This window comes from Ailuropoda melanoleuca, chromosome 7 (assembly GCF_002007445.2).
Source record: "Ailuropoda melanoleuca isolate Jingjing chromosome 7, ASM200744v2, whole genome shotgun sequence".
NCBI lineage: Eukaryota > Metazoa > Chordata > Mammalia > Carnivora > Ursidae > Ailuropoda > Ailuropoda melanoleuca.
In genome coordinates this window covers 110,868,696-110,880,869 of record NC_048224.1, presented here as the reverse complement: position 1 = coordinate 110,880,869, position 12,174 = coordinate 110,868,696, and the positions used below count along the sequence as shown (strand labels likewise).

The 12,174-nt window shown below is 39.8% G+C and overlaps 1 long non-coding RNA gene across 1 annotated transcript in view; it reads left to right on the top strand.

Moving 5' to 3' along the window:
* LOC117803107 overlaps positions 1-7,408 on the top strand; it is a 66,031-nt gene extending 58,623 nt beyond the window's left edge. Inside the window, exons 3-4 of the long non-coding RNA XR_004626767.1 lie at positions 2,808-3,024; positions 7,352-7,408. This is a non-coding gene — a long non-coding RNA (uncharacterized LOC117803107). The remainder of the gene's footprint in view (positions 1-2,807; positions 3,025-7,351) is intronic.
* Positions 7,409-12,174: the final 4,766 nt, after the last annotated feature.

The following is a 12,174-nucleotide window of genomic DNA, read 5'->3' as shown; positions in this document are numbered from 1 at the left end:
TTAGTTTCTTCATCTTTAAAATGAAGGTGATGATAGTACTTTCCTGTAGATTTGTTGTTGAAATTAAATTGTTTAACTTATGTAAGGTGCTTAGGAATAGTAAGCACCAATAAATGATACTTATTAGTAGATATAGTATATTTCCTCTATTTTAAGAAAAAAAACCTCATCATTTCCCCTCCCTGAGCTCAATAATGTTTTGGACCTGAGCTGTTTGGTTAATTGTATTTAATTTCAAAAATTATTTTCTTTTCCATTGGCTCCACACTTAAGCGAACCCTGCAAAACCATTATTGAGTTTTGGACTTTCCAGAAAATTGGGTTTTCCAGTAATACATTGTTCATGTCAGCATTTAAATAATGAAAGCTTTGGGACTGATCTCTAATCTAAGAGCCCTCTCTGGATTTCTCGTACCTCCAAAATACCCAATTCTTCTTGAACTGTAGCTCTGTCAGGGCGTAGTTTTGCAGAGAAGAAGGAGTTGTGAGTGAGAGGAAAGAAGATGGAGAAGGAAGAGCTGTGATCCTGTTTGTTAGCAGTTCGCACAGACTGGATGTGTTTTCACATGGTAAGTAATGGGGGCGAGGCAGAGGCATCTGGGGAGCTCCGAGAAGTCTGAGCTAATAAAGGTCTGCATGTGCCTGTGTTTGGGAAGTCAAAAGCTGCACACACACGGAGGCTTCTCTGCTGTTCTTGCTGTCCCAGGAGCATTTTTTCCTTTAAGATCCATGTTGATCTGCTTATTATTTTAAAGATAAGATTAGCAGAGATAGAGAATAATGGCTGGAATCCATTCTAGAAGAGATTAAGTAATGGATTTTTCTTTGGAAAGGAACTATTCCATTTTAGTAAGAAATTTGTGAAGTTTTTGGTTAAATTTGACAGAACAAAGACATCTAACATTTGTGAATATTCTTGTAGTGCTTTGGGAGAGATAGATAGGAACCATGTGAAGATACGCACATTTAAAACAAAAAGGGTCAGGGTGTCTGGGTGACTCGGTTGGGTGTCTGCCTTCAGCTCAGGTCATGATCCCAGGGTCCTGAGATTGAGCCCCATGTCGGGCTCCCTATTCAGTGGGGAGCCTGCTTCTCCCTCTCCCTCTGCCTCCAGCCCCCCACTCATGCTCACTCTCTCTAGTGCTCTCTCTCTCTCAAATAAACAAATAAATAAATAAATAAAATCTTAAAAAAAAATTAAAACTAAAAGTGTCTACAACATAGGTCACCGGTGGGCTGAGCTGTGGGCAGGGGAAGACTTGAAGGGAAACTCCCGTGTTTTTACTCTATATGTACAGCACATCTGTATGGTTTGAATTTTATTTGATGGCAAATTTATGTATTACTCGCATAATTTTAAGAAATTAACATGTCAACAATCTCATCGAAGTTGAAGGTTATATTTTCTATGACTAATTGTTCAGATTCAGATTATTATAATCCTACCAGGTGTTTATGATACTTGAGTCACCTAATGATTCAGGTGAATTCAGACTCTGTTAAACTTAAGTGTTGGGTACACAGCAAACTCCTTATTTATATTCGGGACAGTATGTAATTGAATGTTCCTAAAAGACCACCTTTCTGATCCCTTCTTTATGTCCTCTCACAGGCCCCCTCTCCCCTTTTTAATACTATACAGGTTTGGGCTGTATTTACATCTGCAATGACTGTTTTGCCTAAGAGATTTGTTCCGAGATAAAACAGCTCATATTTATGGATATTTATGACTCTTGGCTTTCACCATTTCCTGCTGAGTGAAAATCATTTGCCTTGTGAACGTACCTGTGCAGTAACCTCACACTCATGGTGACTGGAACTTTTTGCTGCATTTAGATCCAGCAGCTCATGAAAAGTAGAAGTTTCAGGCGAGATGGGCCCTTGGGTCATCCAGCCCAACCTTTCAGTTCATATATGGGGATAAGTTGGCCCAGGATGCTCAGAGGGATTTCCAAGTTTCTTGCATTGCTTTTAGGAGCAGGATGGGGACCAGAAGTCAGCTCCCCTGGCATGTTCTGCTTCCTGACACATGATGTACTGAGGAGTCACGCAGAAGTCAGCTTGCTCACTTCATTTGCACTCTGGATGCTAGAACCAGAGTTGAACCATGTGGGTGGGACTTGGGGAATCCAGATGACAGGGTGTGGAGTTAGTGTGATAGAATGTAGTTTAAATAAACAATAAAATGCAGGTTTAAACAGAGGAATATTTTACATCTCTATAGCAGTCTGCAAAGATTATTTTCTTTCTGCTTATAAAAATAATACACACTCAATTTAGTAAATTTTTGAAAGCATAAAGAAGAAAATTAAAATTACTCTTAACTGCATCGTCAAGAAATGATCAAGATTAATATTTTGGAATTACACCCACATACATATATGTATAATCCAATCAGATCATGTTGCATCCATAATTTTGTATCCTGGTTTTTTTTCACTTAATATTATATGATGAGCCTTTTCCCATGTCACTGAACATACTACAAAGAACTTGATTTTTTAAATCGCTAACTAGCTAATATTCTCAGGTCGTTCTTTTTGGTTTTTATTGTTTTTAAATGATGAGCCACGAGGACTGGATGAGGTGGAATAAATCCTGCTATAGAATGAAAAGAACGGGTGCTAAGGTTTGGTTCTGTGATCTGAGACGTCAGCATGGAATGTTTGGTGACAACGTCAGTGGAGAGCTGTCAGTCTCCCGCCAGCAGCAGCATAGGTCATTGAGAGGCAGGTGACAGAAAGTCAATTCAAAGACACACACTAAAGACAGTGTAATAGTTTTTTTTTTTTTGTCCTCTCTATCAGCATAAATTGATCATGCAAAGCACCGTTCCGACCACAGACTGGTCTCTCCAGGCCGCCGCGAGACAGAGGCCTCATCTCCCGGGTGGACGCAGATGCCTAAGCGTGGTTCAGCATTCAGACGTTCATTATCCAGCCTGTCCCCCTTCGACACATGGCTTTTAGATCGTCCCTGCTTATTACTGTTCCGCCAGAAGCAGGGCCATTAAAGGAGGAAGAGGTAAAATTGAAAACTGTCCACTTTGTTCCTCGTTAATCAGTTCTGCTTAAAAGGTGTGATGAAAAATGGGGTCAAGTATTTGAAGCGCTTGCCTTCCTCTCCTTCATGAGTTCTGTGTTGCCATAGATAGTTGAGAAACCTCAAAGATGCAAGTCAAATTCAGCATCACGGCCAGTTGATCACTTGGGGCTGGGTGGCAGCTTAGCCTGGTAGGACAGAGGGGACCCCACCTCTGAAAAGGGTGGAGCGGATGGGGCCAAGATGCAGGTGACACCCAGCCTCCCTCCGGTGCTCAGGGCGCAATAATGCCGTTCCTCCCCTCTCTCCCCACATCCTCAGATGCCTCAGATTATGTTGCTCATTAAAGAAACTAATTATACCTCTGCTCCAATGAATTAAACAGAATTCAGGTAGGGAGCATGGTACTTCAGGAGAACAGAGAGTTTATGTAACGATTTCAGGAAATGTTCGTGAGTCTGATAAATATGCACAAGGTACTGAGAGCAATAAAGATGCAGGGGTGTTTTGCTTTCTTTGTGTTTTCATTGTGAGTTGGGTTGATGATGAGTCTGTTGCCGGCAGGGTACGGTTCCCTCCTGTGCAGGAATGCCACATTTGCAGCGCTTGGTGGGGAACGAGCTAGGAATGTGATTTCTTCCTTTCTCTAGCAATTTTCTGCCTGCCTGCATGAAATGCTAATGAACGTCTCACACATGACAGAGCAATGAGATATATCCTTCCTTTACTATTTTTGGCAGATTCTGACTTTACAAAGTTTAGGTCTTAATGTAATGATGACGAGACACTTAAGAGTAGACCCTTTCCCTCCTCCCCCAAATCTGTGCGCCGGCTGCAGCTCTCCCAGCGCAGAGCAGATGTGTTGTGCCTCCATTTGAAATGAGCCCTGTATTGCTGTGGTGCCCCAGCATCCAATCTTCCTCCATCATGCCTCTGTGTCCACGTCTCTGGGAAAAGTCTAGCTCCAGCCGAGGAAGTCTTGAACTTCAATCTCAGACCAATTCAGACATTTATTATTAGTTGTAAATGACTAGCATTAAAGCCTGATTTTATTTATTTATTATTTTAGCTAGTCGGGTTTGGGATAGGGTGAAAATAGGGAGTTGAACATGCTATGGGCTGCAGATTAAATGCTTAAATGAGTTGATAATTATACCATGAAGTAAATGTGCTCGTAGTGGGGACTAAATGGAAATGACTTCTGGTAATCAACTTTGGATTTAGGGACTTGGTTGATTGGTGGGGCCAGTGGGAGAGTGTCATTTGGGGCATGGTGGCCTTTCCTGGTGGAATTGATGGGTGGTCCTCTGATACTCTTGCCACCTCTGCAGCAGGTCCCCATCAGCTTTGGTAAGTGACAGAAGAGTGTATGAGGCCCAAGGATGGAAGCTTGTGAACTGCAGAGACAAATGGAGATGCTGCTGTGGGGGGGAGGGGTTCTGTTAGTGTTGAGGATGAAGAGCCCCAACATGGGAGGTTGGGTTCATCCTGCTTCTTGTTTGCACCCCAAGACTGCCTGTGGCAATGGGTCACAATTTATTTCGGCTGCAGAAGTGTGAGAGAGACAAAAGAAGAAAGAGATGGATTTTGCAAATGCAGTAACACTTAGAAAGATCCAGAGCAGAGAGGAAGATGGGCCTGGGGATACATTCCCCAGCGTGAATCCAGCTCATTCAGAGTAGCCTGGTTCTCGAGGTTCAATTCGGCTTCCGTATCTCCTTGTTCCCGTTCCATCTCTGCCTTCGGCTCTCCTCGTTCATCTTCTCCATGACCTCAGAAATTCTCATGTTTGATATAAAGTTAGTCTCCAAAAGCCCGTGGTTGTAGAATATACCAGTTAAAAGGCCCTTTGATCACACGTATGCCCAGGAAAAGATGCATATCCTCTTTTGTTCCTCTTAGTTTCTGTCCCATAGGAAAGAAATGGAAAGATGTCACGATTGTATAAATAAATTGGGGATACACTTGGTCTGCTATAGACCTGATCTCAGGATGGCCTAGGGAGGTGAACTCAGAATAATTATTAAGTACTGAGAAAGATGAGTTGGAAAGGTCCTTAAGTTTTCTGAAAGAGCTTCAATATTTGGAGAAAAAAAACCTAATAAACTAGTATTTGTGGCTGGAATAGCAAGGCTGCAAAAGTTTTATTGAAGATTATGGAAGTGTCAAGAATGTAGATTGGGTTGACCTGAGCTGGCCCACGCCAGCAACACCAGGCAGGAGGTAGAATTTGAAGCTTATGAATCTATAGGATTTCCTTCTCACAGAAGAAGAAGGATAGGAAATATAAATGGATTCAAAAAAGATTTAGTGGATAACAATAATGAGTTATAAAGGAACTTGTAAGTGTCGGGAAGGTGCATTCCCATCTCTGTTTTTAATATTCTAAGTATTATTTTTAACTAATTAAAAAACCCACATTCTTTTAGCAATTTAGAGAACATGAAAAAGAAGAAGAAAATAGAGATTAACTATAATCTCATTTTACTTTTAACATTTTGATGTATTTGCTTTCACTTTTTCCACACTATTTTAAAATCATCTCACCATGGCTGTGAGTTCAATTTTGTATGCTGCTTTTATATTTTTATTTAAGCCCAAAGTTTTCTCAAGTCTCCAGGAAGGCTTTCTTTTATTTATTTATTTTTAAAGATTTTATTCATTTATTTGAGAGAGTGTGTAAGAGAGCATAAGTGGTAGAGAGGGAGAAGCAAGGTGCCCATTGAGCAAGGAGCCTAATGTGGGGCTCGACCCTAGGACCCTGGGATCATGACCTGAGCCGAAGGCAGCCGCCCAACCAACTGAGCCATCCAGGCACCCTGGAAGTCTTTCTTTTAAATGTCATATTAAGATGCCATTGACTTTATTTTTTATTTTTATTTTTATTTTTTTAAAGATTTTATTTATTTACTCGACAGAGATAAAGACAGCCAGCAAGAGAGGGAACACAAGCAGGGGGAGTGGGAGAGGAAGAGGCAGGCTCATAGCAGAAGAGCCTGATGTGGGGCTCGATCCCGTAACGCCGGGATCACGCCCTGAGCCGAAGGCAGAAGCTTAACCACTGTGCCACCCAGGTGCCCCAAAGATGCCGTTGACTTTAGGATGCATTATTATCTTACATACTGCTATGAAAGGACAAAAATGTTTCTAATTAAGCTGTGACACAAAGCCTTGATGATCGCCTTCCATGAAAAATTTGTTGGTCATACCAGCCTTTCAATGCTTTGATATTTCTTTCTAGTTCAGGAATTCAGCAATTCTTTTGCCTTCAGTTGCATTATGTGGCATGTAGAAGAAATATATATACATATACACACACATATATATGTGTGCACATATGCAATATATATATGCAAAATGTAACATCTCTTCATCTACTTATGTTCCATAAAGTACTCACATGATTTGTTGCTTTGAAACAAAATGTGGAATAGTGATCATTCCTCCTGTGACGAATATTTGCCTCACCAATATAAAATTTGCCCACTGCTGTTCTGTTTACATGCCTTTCTGTGTACACAAAACTTTTCGTTGCAATGCTGAATCACAGTGTTGCTTTGAAGACATTTTAAGCAGCAGTGAAATCAACATGTGTAGTACCAACAATGTGCATAATTCAACTGAGGTAATGACAAGATGACCATCTGTGACCACGTTCATGCGTGCCTGGCGATGACAGCTACTTTTTGCCTACCGTGTGTCTGTTGGGGATAATAAGATGCTGGCTACTGTAAGACATATTTCAAGTTCAGGGAGGTTAAAATGTGGAAAAAGGTAAATCTTAGCATCAATGGATGCACCTGAATTTAATTAATCATTTTGTTATTCTGGGTCTTTTATTTACAAAAGTTATGTATTTATAAAAAACGGGCTTTTTTCTCTCATAATACAAATGTTTCTTTGCATTTGTGACTACTTCTTTGGGATAGATTCTGAGAAGCGGAATTATTCAGTCGAAGGATATAAACATTTTTAAGGTCTTTGACATATATTTCCAAAAAGCTTTACAGAAATTATATAGCCTGAAGAACAATGTGATTTTGGTTTCCTTGTCTTTATGGAAGAGACTTGTGGAAGGCAGCCGGCAAGACAGCATCAAAGATCCAAAGCGATGGCATGTGGTTTTGGGGCTAGGTCATACAAGATCACAGCTCCCACCTTGCTCTTTTGGACCACATATTCTGGGGGAAGCCAGGAGCCCTGTTAAGGGAACAAACATCGCAGCCTCCAGAGAGGCCTCTTTAGGGAGGAACTGAGAACCAACTTGTAAGTAAATCACCTTGAAAATGGATTCTTTTGTCCCATTCAGGTCTTCAGATGACTGTAATGCCTTACAAAGAAAAACCACTGTGAGACTGCCATCAGGATTTCAGGAAGAAGGAAAGTCTATGTTAAATCCAGATTAGTATCATGTAATATTGCAAACCTCTTATCAATTGCATTGTCTTGTATATTAAACAGAGCCATTTAGAATAATGCGCATTCCTTTTGAAGTGGAATGTTTCCATTTTCCTTGAGTTGATAGGTCTGATCCCTGTGGCTTTGGGTGTTTGTCTTGCAGATGCTTAATGTGGATGGGATCCAAATGTATGTCAAATTGAATATTGCTGGATATTGAGAGTTCAAGACAAAACAGGAAGGTCAAATATCTGTGTGCTATGGAGAAAGATTGCAGCAGCCATTTGATTCAATTAAATTCGAGAGTACTTACTGACTACTGCAGCACGTGGTAGCTAGTACGAGTGCAGTGGCCACAAAAACCAATGATCATCCTACCTGGGTGGAGATTACAATCAAGAGGCACCATAACTCATCCCAGATTTCCTGAATTGTACCCTCATCTTCTGTCATAAAATGTAGGCATCAAGGTGTTTGCAGGGTGCTGAAGTTGGGAAAGGAGTATAAGATGTTTCACTGGGAGTAGGAGTTTTTCTCTTTCTTATATAGAATTTCTTAGAGTTCATTAGTTGACTCATTCTTTACCCTCAGTCGTGTGTGTGTGTGTGTGTGTGTGTGTGTGTGTGTGTGTGTATGTGTTCTATGGTGTGTCAGGCACTGTCGGTCAGAAACTCTGTATCCGCCGCCATGATGTCCAGTCGAACAGCATGTCACCAGTATAATTTCCTGAAATTCTGAGTGCCAAATAGGGTCTGTCTGCTTTAGGTTATCCCAGGACCTCAAAGATCTGGGTTTCCTCCCAGGAATGGAAATACTGTTTGTGTTGGTGGCTTGCTTCTCTTGGGCTCCTTCTGACTGCACGTCATCCTGGCTACCCTCAGAGGTGGTGTGAGACAGTGGAACGTTATGGGAATGTGGAAATTTGGAGTTATAAGAACTAGGTTTGAATCTGGTTCTTCTATCTCTTTAGCTGAGTGTGATCTTAGGAAAAATGCTTAATTTTCTTGGTCATCATCGCTCGTCGTTTTTATAGCAAGCTTATGAGAGAGATACAATCAAGTCCATTTTACACCTGAGAAAACAGGAGTTTAGCAAGGTTAGGTAGTTTTCCCAAGAGCCAGGGTTCAAATACATGGAGTCTGATTTTAGTGTCCATACTTCAGGACTTCTTTATGTCAGTTATTAAGGGCTGAACACAGTATTTGGTGCATAAGATATCTGCAATAAAGTGTAGCTATTATTGTGGCTGTTATGACTGAGAACCAAGATGATGGAAGAATTTACTAACGGGGGAAACAAAACCTGAATGGCAGACCTGTGCTCGAGTTATTTTGGAGTACAGAATCATTCTCCTTCCACCTCTGACCCCAACCACATGCAAGGCTAACCTTGATTAGAGTGGTAAATGTCAGTTGTAATTGAAAGATCTAATTTTTATAATTCTATTTCCTCTGTGATGAAGAATTACACTTTTGACATTTTCAGTTAATGCTCTAGATAGCCGTGGATTGACATATGTGGTACTAGGGGCCTTAAAGCAGGAGCTGAAATACAGAGATGAATCCGTAATGAGTTATGGATCCTGTTAAAAGGTGAAAGTTAAAGAAAATATCCTCAATTAGTGCTGTTTTGAGGTGTTTAAAAATGCTCATATTCTACATGCATAAAAATAGGGTGAAACATATATAGATTTTCATAGATGGCAACACATACACAATTCTTGGCAGTGAAGCACTGTTATCTCTGGCTCAGCAGGGAGAAATGCAGTCGGCAATCCTTACCATTTCCTTCCCTGTCTTATTAGCATTTCAGAGGTTAATCCCCTGTTAATGCATCTTCTCAGAGCACTTTCCTTTTTCACTCCCAAGTTTTTTTATTTATTTTTATCCACCAGAGAGAGATATTGTCCTCCTCTTTTTGGTTGCATTTAGGTAGGGAGTTGATGTTGTACAAATGTCATATTTAAGAATGGCTTTCCCATTCCTTTTTTTTCCCCCCAAGTTTTCTGTTGCATCTGAAGTAGAGTCTATGTGCCTTGAGAGGAGGAAAAAAATCATTTTATGGCCATAATCAGAACAAAAACTATTGCAATTATTTTTCCTTCTTTGAAAGAGAACCAAACCTCATTTTGATTTTGACCCGTATCATCTTGTATGTTAGCCAGATAGGGCAGTGACTTTTTGCTATAAACATATCCACCCTTACAAGTCTCTGAAGAGATTGAAGAGCTTGAGATATGACCACCAAAACATGTGTTCTGGTTACCAACAGGACTATGAAAATTGAATTCAAATAATACCTGTTAATGGACCCATTTAAAAAACGATTCTTTAAAATTATGCTAAGTAAAGATCAACTTCTCCAGGGGCTACTGGCAACACCTAACTGTGGGGCTTTGCAGATTTGTGTTGGATTCCAAAGGGATAATGAAAAATAAAAATCCCAATCAAAATATTTCTGTTTTTAAAGGAAGAGGAGAAGAGAACTCATTGCTTTATACTTATGTAAATACTTATAAACATGCAAGAAAACCAGTTTTATTTCTAAAGTATGTGTCCATTCTTTTGAGGTGAGAAGTCAAACTTTCGGCCTGGGACCTAACTGAAATCATTTATTGTTCATCATTTAGTGTTTTTGTTTGTTTGTTTGTTTGTTTTTAGAGTTTATTAGTTTTCCAGATCAAATACTAATAATAAAAAGAACTTTTCCTTTAATTTTACACTACTTAAATGAGAATGTACTATAGATTTTGTCAAACAAGAAATAAGTACATTTGAAAATTTAGGACATCTTGCTCATCTGGAATGTGGCTAGGTCCAGTCCATCATCACCCTTTAAATATTTTTTTCTAAATAAATTTACACAAGTGAATGAACCTAAAATATTTGGTTTGGGAATTGTCAAGAAATTCCAAAGTTGTGACTCTTAGTGTGTATTTATTGAAAACCAGCCAAGAAAGGGAGAGCCAATTTTAGGAGCGTAAGAATGTATAATTAAATCACTCTGCTTTGTTCCATAGCAGGGACTGAGGACTAACAGAATCCCCTTTCATCTCTCCTATGTTGCTGTTCGTGATAGAGACAATTCATATGATATAGAAGTTAACCTGCCTCGTGAAAAAAAATGTAGTGCAGTTTTCTGTTTCTGTTACTGAATCACAGTCCTTTCAAACTCTTCAGTCCAGTGCCTTTATCCCTACAAGAGAACTCGATCTGAGCCCCCCTGTAATCTGTGTGTGTAGACAGGCATAAAAGTACCACAGAGTTATTAATGATGGGGAAAATGGAAGACTAACTTCTTTCTTAAAAACGGAAAGGCATCGTAGAACATGTTCTTTGATTTTACCGAGGTATGAGGGTCTGGAAAACGTCTTATTGAAATTACAGGTATTCTTTATGGGGCTCTTAAATCTGTCTTATATTGTTGTTTCCTCCCGTATGTTTATTGTCAACTAACAGCTTAGAACTGATGAGCTGTGTGGAAATGTTTTGTAAAGCTGCAGCTCTTCCTTTCTGACAACTGTTTCTTTTGTTTAACTCAAACCTCTTCTTAAAAAGAATACATTTGGTGACAGCATTGATGGACATAGAGGATATTACACTAAGTGAAATAAGTCAGAGAAAGACAAACACCGTATGGTGTTTATATGTGGAATTTGAAAAACAAAACAAGTGAACAAACAAAACAAAACAGAAACAGACTCATACATACAGAGAATAAACTGGGGATTGCCAGAGGAGAAGGGGATGAGGGAATGGATGAAATAAATAGATGAAAGGGATTAAGAGGTACAAGCTTCCAGTTAATGAAATAAGTAAGTCATAAAGATGTAAAAGACAGCATAAGGAATATAGTCAATAAAATAATAATTTTGCGTGGTGACAGATGGTAACTAGACTTATCATTTTGATCGTTTTGTACTGTATACAAATGTCAAATCACTATGTTGTATACCTGAAACTAATATAATATTGTATGGCAATCATGCTTCCGATAAAAAAAGAATACCATTTATGTGCATATCTTTTGTCTACAAAATATGGCTAGTAAGTATACCTTTACATTATGAAAGGGTGTTTAGTTAGATATAGTTTCTTTTGTTGTGATTAAAAGGATGTGACATGCTTGTGTTTTGGGAAGATCACTCTGGCCATAGTGAGGAAAATGGGTGAGAAATAGCAATGACCTGAGTGAAGGTGGCAGGAGGAGGATGGATAAGAAGGAACAGAATTCAAGGATGTTCTAGGAAATGGACTTACTGGAAGGGTGTGTTGAGAGGGGAAAGAGGATTTTCTTATGGCTGAAAAGTGCCTTACTTGGATGATAGTAAATTCCATTCATTGAGCTAGGGGATACAGAGGAAAGACGTCACTTCGACACTTTGAGGTTGAGACCTCTCTAATCCATGCATGTGGTTCAGTTAGCACTTGACCTTGAAAGAGAAGTCTGCACTGAAGATTCAGAATGGGGAGTGTTCATCTATGAGACAGCTGTGAGTGTGTGGTTTGGGAAGAAAAAGGAGGGAAGGAAGGAAGATGAGAAAACCCAAACACAAAAGGGTGGGTCCAGGAGGAGGAGGTTGGGAGATTGAGTGTCAGAGAAGGGATACAAGGGTGTTTAGTGTCCACACCCATCATATGAAGAATGGTTGAGTGAATGGGCCAACTTTGGCTCTGGGGAGAGCAGATCCTTTTGAGGGTGGAATAGTGTGCCTTTCAGTCTCTGTAAAGAAGG